Source organism: Rhipicephalus microplus, chromosome 1, assembly GCF_043290135.1.
Source record: "Rhipicephalus microplus isolate Deutch F79 chromosome 1, USDA_Rmic, whole genome shotgun sequence".
Lineage (NCBI taxonomy): Eukaryota > Metazoa > Arthropoda > Arachnida > Ixodida > Ixodidae > Rhipicephalus > Rhipicephalus microplus.
This window is the reverse complement of record NC_134700.1, coordinates 297,778,436-297,799,049: the sequence shown is the minus strand read 5'-3', so window position 1 is coordinate 297,799,049 and position 20,614 is coordinate 297,778,436. Positions and strand designations below refer to the sequence as shown.

At 47.5% G+C, this 20,614-nt stretch overlaps 1 protein-coding gene across 3 annotated transcripts in view; it reads left to right on the top strand.

Moving 5' to 3' along the window:
- The window catches only part of LOC119159453 (uncharacterized), a 398,949-nt gene that overhangs the window by 258,318 nt on the left and 120,017 nt on the right, over positions 1–20,614 (top strand). The gene's annotated exons all lie outside the window — the stretch shown is intronic.

The following is a 20,614-nucleotide window of genomic DNA, read 5'->3' as shown; positions in this document are numbered from 1 at the left end:
GCTACTTTAGCCCGCACTTATCGGCAAACGGCCCCACGTGGTACAAGACGCAGAGGGTTCATTCCTCGCCCGCACTTTAAAAGAAACATCTGAAGTTCCGTCTTCAAAGTCGTCAATATTCAATATTGAAAATTCCTATAATCAATTGTTGGCCGATCCCGCCGAGGGAGTATAAAGCATGTTTGAGGCATCATCATCGTCGTCTTCAGCGATGTCGACACTTGCGGCGCGTTTCTCAAACACGAAGGCGCAACAACTCTCAGTTCCCGCTGCATACCTTCGCGTCCTTTTCGGGTGTCTTTCTTTGTGCTTTACCGGGAAGCGGCAACTGTCTAGCTGCTCAGTGACCTTCGTGTGACACTCTGATTTCTCCTTATCGCATTCATTGCTTCGCCCTTGCTGCGAGACTGACGTTTTTGTCTTTTTTGTCGTTTTGCTGTTCTTCAGCTGAGAATCGCCTTCCTTGCAGGATCTGGCACAAGTATATAACTGAACGCAATAAATGTTATATATATATATATATATATATATATATATATATATATATATATATATATATATATATATATAAGAAAGTAAGAACTTTCTTTTTCTTTTTTTCTGTTTTTCGTCTTTTTTCTTCCCTTTTTGTTTTTTTCTTTCCTTTTTTTAGTTCCCTCTCACTCTCGCAAACATCTTTAAAGGCGAGAGGGACGCGGCAGCAACGAAGTTTGGAAGTTCATGTCAGTATAACTCATCCCCTGATGAAGGGAGGACCCCTCCAGAAACTGTTGGGAAATAAATATATTTATCCTTGTTGACAACGCTCCCGTTGTGCCATATCCCATATATATATATATATATATATATATATATATATATATATATATATATTGTAATGACGAAAACCGAAACTGGAACTCTCTCTGGCACAGACTCGCAGGCTAGGAGGACGAAGACGAAGCAGAATAAGAACAGCCGGCCTGCAGCAAAGGCGTTGTGTCTTATTTCTCGTCCTTACAATGGCGCAGTCGATGAAGAAGACGTCATACGTCCCGGCTTCGTCATCCAGGACGCCCGCCGACGTGCAGATGCGGTAAGCGTCGCTTGGGGACGGCGTCAAGGCCTCCTCAGCAGCTGTTCACCTGCCGCCACTGCCACCACCGTTCGGGGATGGCGCCAAGGCCTCCTCGGCGGCTTTAGTATACCCATCACCGGTATTTCTTCATGAAAAGGGACACCGTCTACGCGTCCTTCGCCACGGATTGTGCCGTGAGCACAGGTCGACAAGTGAACCCTGCGGCACAAGCCACCTGTCCGTACCCTCGTGGATCATCGGCAGCGTGGTTCTCTCATCGTAAAAACGCTGTTCACGCTTCCTCGATAATGGAGCCGACAGCCCTCCTGCAGCCGGGAGCACCTGTGCCGCCATTCGGGGACGGCGTCCAGGCCTTCTCGATGGCTCCTGGGCAGGCTTGCCCCGGCCCCACCACGACAGTACATGGCCTGTCGTTGACCGGGAATGCCGTTCACGCTTCCCACTGCGACAACGTCCTGCTCAGTGCTTCATCGGCACCTCAGCCGCTCAGGGGTGCTGTTCAAGCTCCCTCGGCCGAGGGTACCACAGCAGTGAGTACGCTGATCGGGGAACACGTCCCCACTGGCTCCGCATGTGGGCCGCCCGAGAGTGCCACCGAGCTTTCGCGCACCATTGCGCGACTCCGCCTCGAGGTCGGCGCCCTGACAGCGTCGAGTTCTGCGATATTCCCTGCTGCCTTGCCGGGACTTCACATTATCGATGAGGCGTTGGCCGCGGCCGCCTCGCAAGACCATTCAACAACTTCCCCCGAGAGCCGCAGCAAGCTCCAGTATACTCTCGCGGCTCTTTCACACCAACTTGGCTGTGTGGCATCGCTATTTTCTGGAGCTTCGCCTGCCGTGACACCACCACCGGCTGCCTCCGAGCTACCCGAGTTTCGCGGCTTCCAGGACGATGCCGTCGATTGGGTGGCTACCATCAATGCTCTCGGAGCTCGCAAGGGATGGAGCGACAATCAGAAGTGGTGCGTGGCCTTAGACCGCCTTCAAAATCCTGCTGCTGCGTGGCACAGGTACGAAGGCGTGCGGCAGCAGTCCTGGGCGGACTGGAGCGCCAAGCTCATTGCTGCGTTTGGAAGAATTGAGTCTGACCTCACTGCTACCTCTCATTCTACCCTCGCCACTACCGAGCAAGGGGCTATTGAGAAGCACAACGACGAGGCAGCTGCACCCTCTGCCAACCTGCCCTACCTCGGAGATCAACCTCACGAGGCGCCGCGCCCCCCTACAGCTGTGCCGCGTGCCCCCTCCCCGGACAGCTTCCCAGAGTACCCTGCGGCAATCATCGAGACAAGCTGGACGGTGTACTCCTCCGGGCAGATCTCTGACTCCGCGTCGACACCTGACACACAATTACCCTTGACCCAACTTAGGACCGCCTATAAAGCACAGAAGCCAGTGAGCCAGCCTCCAAGCTGGTCAGCCCCAAATGGCCTGGATCCATTGACCTGCTGCGTGACGACGGCGGCTCTTTCACAACCAGCCGGAGACCAAGCACACGTCACAACGGCCAGTTTGACCCATAGTAAGGAGCCGCACCATCCCCTGCCACCTTTGCCGTCATTGGCCGAGTGCGTGGACGCTCGTAACTTGCCAAATGCCGTCTCCCCTAACGAGCCACAAGTGCCTACTCCACCTGAGGAGGATGCCATCGAAGTCATTCCGGTGCAGTTCACGGTTGCTCCGGATGGCGAGGCAACTGGCCATGTCGACATGAACGCACGTGACGGATTGGCAAAAACCTCCACTTCGACCAGCAGTGCATCAGCGAAGACGCTAGAGCACGACTTGCGTCGCAAGTCTACGCGCAAAGTCTACACAGCGATGTCGCTGATATCTATCGATATAGCCCATCGTACCTTCCCTCGCTCTGAACAACGCAGGCGTCCCCGCTCAGTGTGGGCCGCAGTACTGCATACTGGTGTCCCTGCAATGTCATCCAAGCAGCGAAGGGGTAGTCATCGCGATGGTCCGCCACCAATGCGATCACTCCGCACCAGCCAGTATCACCTGCTGGGTTTACATTCTCCAGGTGACTACATTAACTTGCCGCGCGGACGCGACCTGCAACGACCACCTCGACACAGCCAGGGTCGTCCACCAGAGTACAGGACAGTTCCACAGGACAGCTCGAGGCGTGCACATGACAGACTACCACGGCACTCCCAGTGCCGCCCTCCAGAGAAAATTGCCCTTTGCGCGCTAGCAGTCATGGCCGAGTGTAATGACGAAAACCGAAACTGGAACTCTCTCTGGCACAGACTCGCAGGCTAGGAGGACGAAGACGAAGCAGAATAAGAACAGCCGGCCTGCAGCAAAGGCGTTGTGTCTTATTTCTCGTCCTTACAATATATATATATATATATTCAGTTAGTCGTGTATGCGCGTGAATTTTCTTTTCTTAGTCGCGAATCCAGTTCAGTCGACATAGCGACTTAACCGGATTCTTCATCGCGGTCACGCTTTGTAGGTGTGCTTTAAAAGATGTAAACATGGTTAAATAAAAATCTTTCGAAGCTAAATTTGTTATTGTGTGTGTGTTAAACATAATACGACTTACCTGCCGTGCTATACACGCGTGGCATACGTTTATTGCGTATTGAATTCTCATAAATACAGCGTGTAGTTTTAAAAGTGCATTGAAGCTTACTTGGCAGTTCAGTTGATTGAAAAGTTTTGAGCAGTTACCGGGCCTTTATTTTCGAAAATTATACCCTTACGTACAAATTGCGCCCACTATTACTGTGCAACAAAACATTTGTCAGTAAGCAGGGAAATTCATCTTTGAAAAAATCGCCCCAAAAAAGAAAACACATCACAGAGGTACCTGTCTGCTTCCTATACCTGTGTGTTGTGTTTTTGTTTTGCTTTTCGCGCTTGTTTCAAACATGTGTCGAATTTCATCTCTAAGTCTTTGGAGTGAGCGTACAAAGTTGGTTTCGATCGCACACCTTAATCTGGCCAGTTGAAGCCTACAATCTTAGATTCCAACCGCCTTATAAGACTGAATAGCATACAATGTAAAAGAGTCTAACTGCTTTTCCATTGCTGCACAGAATGGCGCAAAGCGATACTTTGATCTATAATGGTGTCGTCCTGTCGTGTGTTGCACCATAAGCAATGATAGCTACGCAGTGACCAGAATGTTCCTCCTGCTATGCGTGCGTTTGGGAGGGCCACTCTTTCTATCCGTGCCAGTCGGAACGTGTGCGTAGGTATTCGCACGGAAAAGCCATTTAATCGAACATAGTGTAAATTTAGAGCGCGTAAACAGACAAGAAACGAAATGACATAGTTGTACATCTCCCCGGAGGAGCTGAACTTTCCCTCTCCGGACTCTACCTCATCGCCCTGCGGTACCTTCAAGGCGTGGGCCGGGTACGTCATTGTTTGGTGCGCTCTTTCTATATTGAACCGTTTCGCCCAGCTGAGTGGTGCAATATCTGCATGCTTTCTGGTGGGTGGACCACTGGGACTTCGTCATCTGATTTGTGGCAAGAGTACTTACCGCCTTCTGCGGACCTTCGTGTAAGGAGACGGCCGGGAGCCTGCTGCCCTAAACATACCTGCCGTACATTCCATAATCTACTTCCTACCATTTGCAAATTATATATATATATATATATATATATATATATATATATATATATATATATATATATATATATATATATATATATATATATATATATATATATATATAAGGGAAAGAAGTATATACCTAAGGGCTCGTTTTTCCGTGTTTTGACACAATAATAATGAGATCTAACAGACAGTAATGGGAAGTTATTAGAACCAATGGAATGTAAATAAGAAGAAAGAAAAGTGGGTGAAAAAATAACCAGCCGTGAGCAGGAATCGAACCTACGACCTTCGAATAACGCATCGAACGCGTTATTCGAAGATCGTAGGTTTGATTCCTGCTCACGATTTTTCACCCACTTTTCTTTCTTCTTATTTACATTCCATTGGTTCTAATAACTTCCCGTGTACAGTACTTGGCATCACTGTCTGTTAGATTTCATATATATATATATTATATCGATGCAAACTTGAGACACAGGTGCCCTATTTATGGCCATTATGACCACCTGCGAACGGAAAACTGTTAATTCGACCCACTCGTGACTTCGTATAGCCATCGAGGGAACAACATGTCGCTCGCATACAGCCTAAGGTAGGATGTCGCTGTTATACATGCCGTCGAAGGGCTCGAGGTTGCCAGCGGGCGCCTCGAAAGCTCATCTAGCGACGCCGTATGTCAGGAGATGTCACCAGGGGAGGGTTCAGGCCCTGCCACTTGATCTCAACGAACGATAAGGAAGCAGGACGTATGAGCTGCCCCAATAGGCACTGCTCAAGCATCGGGAGCAGAAAAAAAACAGAGAAAAATGTACAAGAAAAAGAGGCCGAAAGTGCTATGGGGCTTCGAGAAATAGAAAAGGATCCCGCACGCTTCCTTTTTCCGAGCTTCGGTTTCACACCGCTCCTGTGATGCGACGCCGTCCGTGATTCACGCTTTCTCGTTCCTTACGGCTCGGTAGCGGGTCTCGCTTTCGCCTCTGTGATTCGTTTCTGTGCCCTCGTTTTCTCGCCATTAGCTGCTATCTCTTTCTCTCTTCTTCTCGTTTCCCCTTTCCCTCTCTCTCTCACGCTCTCGAGTGCGGTTCTTTACACCTGCTTAGTGCTGCATATATAAGTAAGCCGTCCCGATCGGAACGTCGATCTTCCATCTTGCGCCATTCCCACACCCTCGCATGCCGAGCCAGGAGCGGCGTGGATCAAGCAATGCGCTAAAGTGCACACGAGCATCCCCGCTTGCGTTTTTCCCTTTTCTTCTTTAATCTTGCTCCGTCTTCTGCGAAACACGTGGGTGGGTGAATGAAAAAAGTAATGAAAGAAAAGAAGAGTGAACAACGTTCAGTAAAGAATAACTAAAGACTGGCGCCCACTCTCGGCTCGCGTAATTTCCTTTAACTCTTTTTTTTTTCTTAACGAGTTTGAAGAGGTCGGCTCTATGGGAAGCGGGTCAAGAGGCCTTCGCCCGAGTGAAGAGAAGAGAGAACAGGGGCGAAAATGCGAGACAAGCGGGGACACGTCCATCTTACGGCGTTTACCCGTGCCAGCGGCGAGCAGTATACCCACGCGGTACGTGTCGGTGCGCTCCCCCCATTCGCTCAGCCTTGGAACCGCGCCCTTAAATTACGCCTCAGCGCCCCGACTAAATTGAAGTCCGGTCCGTCCTAATGAGCATCGCGCGGCGGTGCTCCGCTTTCCCCCTTCGCTTCCATGTCCCGATATCGCCAGAGTGGTGCTAACTCATTTTCTTCATTCGCTCTTCCTCCCACTTTCCTCGATATGTTCCCCTTCCTCCGGTTTTGCAACTTTCTTGCGTGAACTCGTAGTTTGTGCTTGCCATTTGACTCTGACCCACTCACCCTCCTACCTCAGCGACTATTATGTCGATTTTTTGTTTAGTTTTTTTTACTCTTTTATGCAGTCGCCCATTTAGTCCTTAAGCACAGGAGGAACGCCTGATTGGACATCATTCCGATTCGGTCTCGTTACCCTCGTCGTACAATCCACTGTACCTCTTTCTTCCGCCAATCTCTTTCCATAAACAGCGCTAAAATATATCTGTACAGAATTGCGCAAGTGTCAACCAGTGCCTTCGAGAATGAATGAATGAATGAATGAATGAATGAATGAACTTTAGTAAATGCCCGGCAGTTTCCTTTGAGCTAGACGGGGAGAAGCGGGGATTAATCCCTGTCTCATCCCTGCCGCCGTCGATGATGATGACGACAAAAAACAACCAAACTGACAAACAAACAAATATTAGTAAGACGATGTCTGTTACGCTCGACATTTGTTTTAAAGCTGCAAAGTTATACCGCCTACGTGTCTGCCGAATGCGCCATCGTTTCTCTTGGACCTTGTGGTTTCCAATACCCTTTATATGGACATTGTGCTAATGCTGCGAAGTTCGTTCAGTGGACAGAGAATGAGACGATAAAGTCGGACTCAAATTACGAAGACGATAGGCTACGCCCAGATGACAAATGAACGACCACCGACTGCACCCTCGCCTAAAGAATTGGTCCTCCTCAGGAGCCGGATGGTCGTTGACCCCATCGGCCGTCCGGCTCGTGATGTAAGCCTAGAGTTCGCTCACATAGGTCCAAGCTCATCTTCATCCTTCTTTGAGGAGGAAACACCGCTGACATCTGACGTTGTATTCGGCTATAAAAGATCATACTAACAAGAACAGGCTGGAACCAACGGCGCCATGGTGAACCCCGACGTATAACACGTCGGGGTTCACCATGGCGCCGCTGACATACTTCCGTTACGGGAGCTACGTTGAAAAACAGACACTAATATATTAAAAAAAATGTCAGTGGCTAGCTCAGCTATGCCAGGATGTACGTAGCGTTAGCAAAGGTTCAGCCGATTATTCTTAGCTTTCCAGATATCATGCTTACAGCTGTTCCAATGACACACACACGGTATACGTAATATGTGGCACATGTATATTTATTTTGTCCGGCAACTACTTCGGGATCCGGTGAGTTCAGCTTCTCCACTCTACTGCACCGTTGAGCAGCATTTGCACTCTCCTTCTCCATGGCTATACCACAGTAGCAAACGCCAGTCAGAGGCGCTATCAAGCGGCTCCAGCGCAGTGTCAGATGGCGAGTGCGCAGGGAAGGCGAGTGCGTCGGCGTCCATATGTCTACCCAGGCTATGACGGCACTCCTCTGGAAAGCGCACACCGGCGGCGGCAAGTCGCGCGCGGCCGCGGCCGAGTGAGAGGGAGGTGCCGGCTCCGGTGCGTGACACCACTGATCGTCTGCGCAGCGCATCGAATTGCGCGCACACCGGCGGCGAGCTGCGCGTGGCGGCGGCGGAGTATCATTGCGCATGCGCAGACCAGTGCCACGCGAAATTGGCTCAGTGAGGCTAATGTAGCTAACGCTACAAAAAACAACCGAAGGCAAGCATTCGTCGCGTCGAATCGAACGAAGGACCGCTCGATTCTCAGTGTGCGGCGCTAACCACTATGCAACGTAGCGTACGTTGCCGTGTGTTCCAACAGCAAGCCATTTATATACACCACCGTTTGGTAATCCTGAGATGTTCGAAGCTTCAGCGCGTTTTTGTTATCAGTAGCGAGACGGCGTGACGGGCTCACGTTTGGGGTGCTCTGGAGGTTATCGTCTCCACGAAGCGCCGCCTCCACGGAGCATGTCTCTCCTGGGCGCGTGCTTATACGACTGGTAATTCGGGAGAGGACGAAGGTCACTTCGCACGCTCCGCGGCCGCGTTCGCGAAAGGAGCACGCTGCTGACACACGAAGCAGGAAGAAGCGCGACAGTTGTTCGCGCTTGTCCTGGGTGAACTCGCGCGCTCGTTTCGTGCGTCTTTCTTTCCATTTGAATAGCGCGCTTTAAGTGCCGATCTGTGGTCGTTGCTAGTGCGCGCTCGCCTTGTGTATGCTAATATTACCGATACAATCATTCACACACACACACACAACACACCCAGGCACCAGAGCGCTGTGCGTGTTTGATGCCGGGGTGTGCTTGCGCGATTGAGTGTCCTGTGTTTGCTCCAAAATTAGTTTTTTTTTAATATGCTAACTTCGTTCGTGTTTTCTGCTTGAGGTGTGTGCTGCAAGTTTCGAGCTGCTTGCGTTCTTAGTAACGCGACTTTGCACTTTGTTGCTGTTGTTGAAACAATGCACAAGAAGCGCTCCCCTATGAAGACGCGCTCCACCTTTGTGTTATACTGATTCCTATATAGCGGGGTCAGCTACGTTTTTTTTTTCTCCAGCTTTTTATGTTGAGTCCAGAAGCGTAGCAAAATTTTTTTTCGTTAGGGAAGGGCACCTTTCTGATTTCAGGGAGGAGGGGTCTCGAAATGATCATTTTTCGCTCTGTCTGCCATGGTGAAAAACAAGTTTGGGAAGGGCACGGGCACGGTGTGCCACCCCACGGTAGCGCTACGCCCCTATTTTTATTTACTTTGTCTTCACCACTGTGGTCACGCATCGCTGGTGAACAACTGAAAGTGTGGTTTGAACATTGGTGAGAGTGGGGACTGTAAAATGTGATTATGTCGTCCTTGAGTATTGCAATAAATCAAGCTGGAAATGTTATTCCAAATGATTTTTTGGGTAAAAAACTGTTTAGTAGCCTTCCTACAGTTGACTATGTTGTATTGCTCTTGTTCTGCATCCGTGCAGCTGTGGTCATGTGGGTCTCAAAACGTGCATGTTTAAATGGACCATCGCAAGCCTGCGGGTCCTTATCACATGCCCACGTTACGATACCCTTGTAGTATACAATAAACAGCATTTCGGTAGATACAGCAGACAGCTTCTTCAGTTTCGGCGTGAATATGTAATTCTTGTGGTTCGCGTGCGTTGCAGCGCATATGGCGCGTTTTCGCACGTGTATCCGGCTATAAAGGATCATACTATCATGAATAGGCTGGTTTTTCGACAACTGCGTGCCCTTCGTATTTGATGGAGTTACGGCGTAAAGTGACCCCCCCCCCCCCCCCCTCTACTCGCAAAGCAGTTCTGCTGTGATGCATGCACCGCACCGGAAAAGGACCTGGTGCCGCCGCCACTCGGCGGTGATTTTAAACCGATTTCGCATCAATGTCGCATCGCAATACCGATTTCGCATAAGTGATGTATTGTTGTAACAATTCCATGTTTCGGTGTTTACATCCAGGAGCTAGTCGCTACTCTTAACATAAAGAGTAAATCGTTTACGCTGCAAAGTTGACGAGACGTAAATGAGCTCTCTCGACGCTTCACAGCTTTCGCAGGGGAGGCAAGAAAAACGGCTGTCGTTAGGTATCGCCACACCGAAAATGCACGTCTGGCAATGCTTGTCTTTCTACTTAGTTCAGGTAACAGTTAGAAATGTTCCGAAGCTCAAATGCAGAAACTTCAAGCATCGCAACACAGATGATACGAGAGTGGTCTTGCCCCGTCAGCGAGCATTAATCCTATCGCGCTGGCCGCATAGGTGTACATGTTACCGGCGCTTCTTGCTTTGACTGCACACAATTCTAAAGTGTAAGAACGACTGCAACGTATAGTTTAGACATCTGTCAACCTAATAATTCATTTTTCCTTATGTGCAGCGCTCGCACAAGGAGTGACGACGATCCATGCATAGCGCAGTGATGCATGTGCTGCTCCTAATGCTCAAAACTGCTCCAAAAAGAAATTCTGCTTTATGCTGCTGCGAAGTGCTACATTTTATAGTAACTGCCCCAAACCTGCTCCAAAATGGCGTTGGCATACTAAAAAGAATGAAGTTGAACCATGGGGCGATCCCGTGAGCCTAAGCGAAACCAAGAGCAAGTTGTATACACACTGTCATCCTTGTATGCAACTCAGTGGCGTTAATCCAGAAAAATCACGAGAGGTGACGCATACTAGGTGATGGTGGCCAATTCGTCTTTTTGTTACGAGTGGTGTTTTTATTTATATAAGAAATAAATCATCCTTTCAAATGGAATTTATAAAAAAAACAAGCACGGGTTCCAAGCTCGAGCGATTGCATTGTTCTATTCAGTCTCCTTTTTTCACCTCTTTGTGATTTCCATAGTTCACACAGGTGAGGGGCATTTAGCACAGACACAGATAAAGAGCCTTTTAAAGTGTTGATCGCACTATACTTAACTGCTAGCTCAATTATACCACATGCTGAAGCTGAATTTCATGGGGGACACTTGCTAGGGCTGTCCTCCCCAGCCAGAACACAGATAATGCCAGAGTACTTTGACCCTTTTTCGCCCACTTGATTTACACCTATGATGCTACTATACGGCTTGTATACTAGCTGCATACTAGCATACGGAATGCTTAAAATAAATATAAATATTTATTAGATGCTTAAGTGATGTTTTAGACTGCAGGAATCTTTAGGAACACGCGTCTGCTCCGAAAACACCAGTAGCAACCCTAAGCTATAGCATTTTTTTTTCTGCTCCAAAGACGCTTAATTCTGCTCCAAAGCACCATATTTCCTGCTCCAGAATCAGCTCCAAAAAGCTAAATGTCGCTTCCGTCACTGATGGCGCTTTCAGCAATGCAGGCTGTCACCGAAAGCTTCAGGGTGCAGTAGCTGGTGCTTCACTGACTCGTATGTAAGAACACAATTTTTAGTCGGTAATTTGGTACTCCCTTAGCGAACTAACACACTGGCATACTTTTTCAACAAATTCGTTAGCATTTTCTTGGGCACTTTTTTAGTTGTAGGTATTGATATAAGTTACGTTATGGTCATACTGCCATAACGTCGCTTGCGCGAGAACAATAGCCAATATTCCATCCTGTACTCGCATATGCATGGAACAACTCATCATAAAACCTCGGTACATATTGACCAGTAGCAAGAGCGAGAAATGGCTATCGAAGAGAAAAATCGGAAGTAACAGCCGGCAATCTGTAGCTGCTCCTAGAGTATATTTGATATTTTTCGACGTTAAGATGTGAATTCCTCAAAAAAATTTGTGCTCTTGCCAATATGCGCATATCAATCGGTGCCCGGCAGCCGTTCGTTAGTGTTGAATAAATACGCACTTGTTATTTAGAAAGAAATATCGAGTCTGTGTTGACTGTGCGACTTGTAAACATGAAGTTGATTGCCCCGCCGTGGTGGTTTAGTGGCTAAGGTACTCGGCTGTTGAACCGCGGGTCGCGGGATGGAATCTCGGCTGCAGCGGTTGCATTTTCGATGGAGGCGAAAATGCTGTAGGCCTGTGTGCTCATATTTGTGTGTTCGTTAAAGAACCCCAGGTGGTCGAAATTTCCGGAGCCTCCACTACGGCGCGCATCTCTCATAATCGTATGGTGGTTTTGGGACGTCAAACCTCACATATCAATCATACGTGAAGTATTGGCATGGTCTTTGGATAAATAGTCATTTTACTAGCAGCTGCACATGATCTGTGTCGTGTACCCTGTTGCGAATCGGAAAATGGCGAGTTTCAATCCTGTAGGTGGACGTGTCTTTTTTAATGCGTCAATGTTCTAAGTATTATTTATTTTACTGATACATTTATTTATAGCGAATACGCACCCTCGTTTTAAAGATTTAAAGCGGTTTTGCATGGTGTATACCCGGCGCCTCCCAGTAACATGCCGCTCCTGCGTCCCAGTACCCAGCGTGATACTGCGCCCATGACCCGGCATGGCACTGGACGCCGATACCCATTGGCGCTGGGTTTTGCTATACAGATTACGCAAACAAAACGCAACCAACTATGTGTGTGTGGTTCACTTTTCGACCGTCATTTCGTTCTGTTTGCTTCTATACTATACGAGACCAAAATAAATGTGGATTATTAGCTAATGAATTGATAACCGCGTGATCCAGGTTGGTTACCTCTTGTGGTGAGCCCTGGGAAGAACACCTAAAGACAACACCTACGCGCGTTCTTCATGAGTATTAGAACGAATGAATGATTCCTATAGAAAAATTTGGGCGGGTCCCTATTTCGGGACTAAAGCTGCAACCGCGAGGCTTCGCCTGTCCTCGAAAGCTTTTCAGACAAAGCCTCGTCTCACGCGTCCCACAATGACTGCGTAAGTTGAGCAAAACTCCTATAGACTGGCAGGACCATACCATGCGGAAAGGGTCCCTGCGACTACCACAGAATTTACACATGTCACTAGACTGTTCTGCGACGCAGTGTTCGTTTCCAGTCCTTGCCGAAGCAGTGCTCGGCTGCGTTGCGCCCAGCATTGCGATGGCGTCGCTGCGAAGCTGACGCCGTTAAGGACCCTGGATGAAACATCTTGTTTCATCTAGGGACCTTAGACGCCGTACGGTGGCTGTGCTGCCCGTTAAGCTCCGGAGGGGTCGCGCGTTAACGAAGTGTACGAGCAGCAAGAGCAAGCAAGCATGGCGCAGCGGCAGCAGAATAAGGGCAATGGCGCGGAGTACACGCGCTTGACGGATCGAAACTTTCCGACGAGCCGGAGAGACGCCAAGCGCTCGCCCTGACACCGGAGCGAGCGTAAAGAGATCCCCCCCCCCCCCCCCCCGCCTTACTTCTCTCTTTAATAAATACTTGGAAGTTAACGAGTGCCGTACTGCGAACAAAAAAACACCGCGTTTGCCCGCTCACCCGCTCGCTTGCTAAAAGCCTCGGCTGCCAAGTTAAGGCCGCCGCCATGGACAGCCTCAGTGGCGGACACCGCTATACACTTCAGTGAAATTTAAGCAATTTATGTCGAGTAATGAGTTACTTGCTCTCTGTCGAAGATTGTAGTTTTGATCAACTTGAAAAAAGTTTTGTGTAGACGACGCCAGATGCTCGCCTATTTCTGTGAAGACACGTGCATTTGTATGTTTAGGACGTTGAATTTTTTCGTATAATGATCCATCTTCGTGTCGATGATTTTAGGCAATACTTAAATCTTCTGGTAAATAGTGTGTCAAACTTGAAAAGCATGTAACATATAACATGCAGTCGAACATCAACAAACTTATGGGCTTGCCTGTTAAAGCGAATTTTTTTGTCACCCGCCAATATTGTTTAATGCCGTACGAAGTGTCAGGCTTTACGAAAGAACTACTCTTTTATATACAGTAATGCTTATACTAAGTTATGCTACTCGTTTTAAATTCTAAGAAAAAAAAGCAGAATGCACTGTTACTTGTACGTACCTTTTAAAAGAGCATCGCCTTTTTTTAAAGTACTTGCGCTTGGTGTGCTTTGCTATATTATGTTAAAGGAAATGCGTTGTTAGCGGCGCCTTCACTCGGTTCCTGTGAACTAATTGAGTTGAACGAGAACTGTAAAGCGAAAGCTTTCTAACATTATGCATTTCTTTGCTGAAGCAGCCACTGCTGGCCGCACACCGAGCCATTGGCATCTCGTACTTAGAGGCCGTTGCCGATGTGCTAATGTCTTTCTCCAAGTCGGTCGTTAGCAAGTTGCTTCAGTATCGTTACAAGCCTCGAGGGAATGCCATTACTGGTGCGTGAGAACACTTAACAGCCATTGTATTTCGTCGTATCTTTTATTTTACTCTCCCATCGCTGTGAAAGTGGATTGTTGTCTTACGTACATTTCATTTTTGGCGCTCGTTCTTTCGTCGTTATGGTTTATTACGCGAATGCCGAAGACAGTATTTCCCATTAATCACCACAGCTCGAGCTCGTGTTGAGGTACTCGCAGCTTAATTACAAACTGCTTCGCCGCAAATGAGCAGTGCTTTGTTTTTTTTTTTTTTTTTCTTATGGGGGTGGTGCACTTCTTCACGATCGTGGAAGCTTAGACAAGGAAGTTGGGGCTGGGAAGACCTCCGTCGAATCGCGAAACGGTTTAAGACGGAAATGATGGCTTCTGGGCTATTACCTGTAGTAGCAGTAGTAGTAATAGTAGTTGTAGCAATCATTGTTGTTGTTTATGGGGTTTTACGTGCGAAAACCAGCACCGTATATGGTGGAGGCAAGCCGTATAGGGGAGGGCTCCGTAAATTTCGACTATTTGGGCTTCCTTACGTGCACCAACATCTAAGTACACGAGCCCCATGCATCACAACGCTGCGACCGGTATTGAACGTGCGTCTTTCGTGTGAACAGATGAACGCAGTGACCACTGTGCCACCGCCATGATCGCAGTAGTGCAGTAGTATTATTGCAGTAGTTATCGTCTTCCTCGTATAGTAGTATAGTAGCGATAACAATTACACCAGGAGCAGCTGCATAGTCATTAGTATCGAAGGCTGTGCGGTGCACTCGCATGAGAGTGTACTTGATAATGATCCGGCGTTTTAATAGTGGTGCTATTGAAGCACGGATAAGCCCCGTTTGTCGCGCATAATAATTATCGCCATGAAACGGCGCTTGCACTCTCCTCGTTCTCATATTGGTCTTCTTCTTCGCTCCCACAAAACCTGCATCGACTTCCCCGGCGTGAGATGGAATAACTTAGCGTAAAGAAGGAATTCGACAATGATAAAGAAAGAGATAACAAGAGAACATTGCTGAAGAAATTCCTTGGCGGGGTGGAATTCGAACTCGTGAACCCACAGTCTGATAGCGATCGTCGTATCCATTCGCCTATCCAGGCACGCTATCGGAGCATGCTGTATAGTCTTATGTAGCAGGGTGGCCCTTGGTGGCTGTTTTGGGCCAAATCGACAACTTCAGGACAAGGTTTGGCTACGAAAAATTGAGGTTGTCGCCCTTGCTGGTTTAAACAGAAGTTTATAATTATTTTGTGGACAATCTTTTTATACTATTTTCAGATAAAAGAGCAAGAATGAAAGCCTAAATATCAACCACTGTTTAAACCTCTTTGGTCGCGTAAGTTAATTCGCGTGGATGCCTTGGCCCCAGCAGCAGGCTCATGTGCACCGAAGCAGCACCCGTCAAAGCATGAAACTGAAGCTGGTCTGTTATCATGGTAAATCTAGCAGTCAATTTAGGTGAGCTGCTTTAAAAAAAAGAAAAAAAGAAAAAAAGCTGCCAGTTTTTTTTTTTCACGGATGAACTCGTGTAAATTAGTAGCAGAGTGATGCGGATATCGCTTGAATGTGCCGTAATTTGGTATTGCTTGGGAATGCTTAATTATGATTTCGCCTTTATTGTTGCTATTTATTGAACGAAGGAGAAGCGTTTCCTTCAACGAGGGGTGGCACGCTGGTGTTTGGTTGTTCCCCACTATGGGCGGAATGTACCGCTGCTCCCATCGCATCTACTAGAGTCAAGCAGAGCGTCAAGTTAAGTGAAAGCGCGAGTGTTGAAGATTGGGCGAGTTGGTTCGTCGTACTTGAACTGGTATAGCGCATTATGGGGAAGAAGAAACGGCCGAGCAGACCGACACAAGAGGACAGAGCGCTATGTCCTCTTGTGTCGGTCTGCTCGGCCATTTCTTCTTCCCCATAATGCGCTATACCAGTTCAAGTAAGTGAAAGCAAAGACGCCCTAAACTGGGCTCCAAACGCGCGACCCAGTGCGTATATATGCGGGGGGGGGGCCAGTGAACGGTTGTGCAGCGCGAGCAGTCGGTTTTCGCTATACTCAGTTTCACAAGTTCCCTTCAGCACAGTGGAGGCTACAGGCCCCTCAGCCTATATGAAGGGTGCTTAGCCCCTTCACATGTATTCATTCGTTCCGTGTCGTCTGCTCATTGTGTTCTGCTCACATAGTTGTAGTTGTTATGGCTAGCTTACTTCCTTAAAATGCAGTAAAGCTATTAGACAAGCAATTACACCGGGAACTTGAAGCGTCAACTTGTTGCTCTATTGAAGATCGGTAGAATCTCATGCTGGTGGATAACTTCATTTGTGACTGTTTCTCGCCGACGTTGTTCGTGGCTCTCGTATGGCTGTTTCTCTGTCGACGCGTTCCTTCGCGTCTCCCGCTGCAGCGCGCGCTCTCTCTCTCCTTTATGTTTCTACCGAATGAGGAAGCAACGCGCACGGAATGTTGTGCGAGGTTGCATGTTCGATATTTGAGGATGCAGCGTTCTCGGTCTGGCGATGCAGCCCGAACACTGCCTTGGTGCGTTACACTTGTCAGGTAAGGATGCGTGAATAGGTGCGACCACAAAATATTAACAGATCCCACTCTGTGGAAATCGATGATATGCGATGATATGTCACTTTAAAGTCAGCACAACGTTACGAACCGGACGTAAATTATGCCGCACATGCCTTCCATGTCATGAATATCATGTTTGCATGTGTCATTTATTTGCGTCATCTATTCACGTCACGTGATACGAAATTTTGTATCACGTGATGTGATATGTGGACCTAGCTTAAGGGCCGTGAGCGCGCTATGAGCGTAGCATGTAGTCATGTTTTACTTGACATGCACATCAAGATTATCATGTTTGGACGTGTCCTTTACCTTCATCGTCCATTCACGTCACGTAATGCCAAATGTTTCATATGTTATGCTAGCGAAACGCCCGCGAGCGCATCCTGAGCGTGGCTTGCGGTGGTGAGGCTAGTCCTCTCCGTCCCTACGTGGGAGCGGCCCGCGATCCTACCCCTATAAAGCGGGGTTGGAATCCTTCAGTACCCCAATAAAAGTTTTTCATCCATCCATCCATCCATATGACGTATGTCGCCGTGGCGCTGTGGGTAGCTTGACTTTACTTGCCCTGCATCTGTTGCTGTGGACCCAGGGGTCATGGGTTTGAATTCCACTCACGAAGCTTTTTTTTTTCCTTTGTCTTCTGATCTTGCCTATCTTCTCGACGTTATTTCAGTGCTGAAATACGTCACTGAAATCTTGGTGGAACCCCGGCATAAAACACTTTCGTGAAAAAAAAAAAATTCGGCAGATCCAACGTACCTGGGAATCGACGTTATGCGAACCATGTCAAGAGAAGGGCACCGTGTTGCAGTTTTTCTTTAAGCGACACGTCATCATATGAGGCTAATTGTATGTACAAATGTTGCACGCACAAAGATATATTGAAGAGTTGCAGATGTTTATATAACCAGTTGTTTGCAATTGCGCAATAATGTGAACTGGAACATGCGTATTAGCAACACCAGAAGCTGATATGAAGCTCAGGTGCTCGCCAAAATGCTGGCCTTGGCCACTGATACAGAAATAAACTTTAGCACATGGCAACTAACCACAATTGACGTTCACACGACGTGAAGGCTGTTTCAAAGAAGTACATATTAGTGTTTATAAAATTGTGTTGGCAGCACTGCAACCATTTGTGACGTTTCACGAAGACTGGCGTCTATTTGAAAATAGTGGAGAGACCTGGCGTGTAGCTCTGTGGTAAAATGCTTCATTGTCACGCAGAATGCTAGGGTTCGATTCCAACTGGGACCGTGACATTGGTTACCGATGTCGGGTATTTTTTAACGCCCGCGCGTTAAAATTTGCCATCTGTGTTCTCATCGTTCCTGGGTATAGATACTAAATGTCAACCACCTGTGGCACATACCCACGTACCAGCGGATCATACACGCCCGTGGGTATGTGCCACTGTGTGGCCGTGTTTGACGACGTACGTGACGGGATTTTGACATTATTCATGTCTTCACCAGCGCGCCGTATTTGTCAAATCATTTTACCCTCCCATGTTAATTTTGGTTCATGCCAAGTTAAGGGGGTGACCACGAGAGCACCCAAACGTAAGCGGCTAGATAGATAGATATATCGATAGATAGATACGCTCAAAGTGGCCGAAGTTCGCTAAGAAATGCTTCGCATTTAAAACGCCAGGCCTGCGAGGAACACGCAGCACAGTCACAGCGAAAGCTGGAAGAGCGGCCTTTCAGAGCCTTTTCTAAGCACTCTTTGGGTAACTGCTACAAGCACACTTGCTGGCTACCCACTACGCGATAAATGTTTGTGCAGCAGGCCGGCATTCTCTATGCTATATCGTTCGTCAATCATCGGAGAAGCGTGGTATCCGCTACACACTTGCTCGGAATTTTGTGAATTTTTAATGCAGTGGATGACGATGATGAGGAAATATGTCTGATGTGGGTATGCGCCACAGTTAATAGTAGAAAAAGAACAAGCTTTTGTAATGGGTTGGGGCATTGGACGACTCACTCGTTACGCAATTCGCACTGTGTGCTTGTTTGTTTTTTTGCTCATCTAAAACACTTTGTATTACTAACGCGATTACTTTCCCGACATGCAGCCTGCCTCAGACAAGTTTGCAAATGAGTTCTAAGCACCGGCGTGGCCGAGTGGAGAATACTAGGCTGGCACGCAGCGGACCCGTTTCTGAGTCCCGTTGTGTCCTAAGTGTTTTTCTTATTTACAGTTTTTTTTTGTTTCTTTCGATGCTGCATGATTGTGGCACTGAACGTGACCCGTGTTCTGATCGCATAACAGCTTTTGCTGTAAAAAGCTATGGAGCTGTCCAGCTTTTATCTTTCTATACGCCTCTGCCACCATTTCTTTACAACTTTAACCGCCCATATTTTGCAGGTTTGTTAAGTCACAGGCGCCATTCAAATTTTTGTCACCGCTTCTCGGGGCTGCTGCCTCAATGGCCCCGTTTATTGCTGTTTTTACAGACAAGTAGGCGCTCATTAAGCGGTTTATATGCCAACCTTCTTTTTCCTGTTTTCATTCTTTATTTATTTTTCTTCGTCATCCTAAAATCGCCGTCATCATATTTAGAACGAATAATTTTTTCACCAAGAGCCGCCTTTCCGCATGCCGTCATACCAGGCGTGTAAATTATTATCTTATTTAACATAATTATTTTGGTTATTTGAACTATGCCGCGTGTGTCTTTGGCTCTTCTACGTTTTCTTTCGTACTACGTCTCCGTCCTTACAAGGCAAGCAAAACAATGATGTCAGTCGATTTTTTCTCCAAATGATGCCCGCCAACACGCTTCATTACTGGCCTCACTGTTTCGTGCCATCGTGGTTTTGATAAGTATTGAGAGAAAATAAAAATGGAATAAAAAAGGAAACGTTGGACTTGATGAATGATAAAAATGGTAAAGTAAATGACGAGCGACCGTGGTTTAGACGCTCGATTACTTCGATAACATCTGGTGGATGGCTGTTGTGGTTTTTAAGGTAATCTTGTTATTCATTCATAACCGCAATGTAAGGATAAACGTAGCTAATCCATCCGTGAAGGTGCGTGTCGAAGGCGCGTCGCTGATATATGGATTTCTCGCTTTGTGTATATTTAGGCACGCGCATGAGAGTAATTTTATGCCGCAACAATGATCATTCCGTGCTACAATGTTGACCCAAGAAAATCCAAGCGGGAGCTCAAGTTACGCGCAATTGAAATAAACAGTTGTGATTTTTCGCAGTTCACTCATTTACTCATAGACAAGCGCAGGTGTACGAGTATACTGCAGATCGCTTAAGTCCAGCAATAAAATTTAATGTCAGTTTAAATTTAGCGGGAGGTCGTGGTGGCTGGAGAGGCAGTTCATCTTTCGTGGCTACGATGATACAGCGTGTGCTTTCCAGCAGTTCTAAATTGTTTGCGATAATGGTGTTGAATTACTTTTTAAGGTCGCAAAGGCCGGAGTGAGTATGATGCGAGATTTTAGCCTTATGTGGCAGTAATCATCGATGGGGCTGCTGACAATAAATGACTAAACATTTAGATAGTCTATTTCTGCATTAATTTTTGGTGTATACGCCCTGCCCCGGTGGTCTAGTGGCTAAAGTACTCGGCTGCTGACCCGCAGCTCGCGGGATCGAATCCCGGCTGTGGCGGGTGCATTTCCAATCGAGGCAACAATGCTATAGGCCCGTGTGCTCAAATTTGGGTGTATATTAAAGAACACCAGGAGGCCAAATTTCCGGAGCCCTTCACTACGGCGTCTCTCATAATCATATGGTGGTTTAGGGACGGTAAACCTCACATACCAATCATCAATGTTTATCGGAAAACGTACGTTTATATACGTGAATTATCGGCGTCAAATAAAACGCGAACAGCGGCAAGCTTTCGCAGTGGTGTAGTGCGTGCCGTCCAGTTATTGCGACGAACAGGCGTACGAATATGCGCACTAATGCCAAACC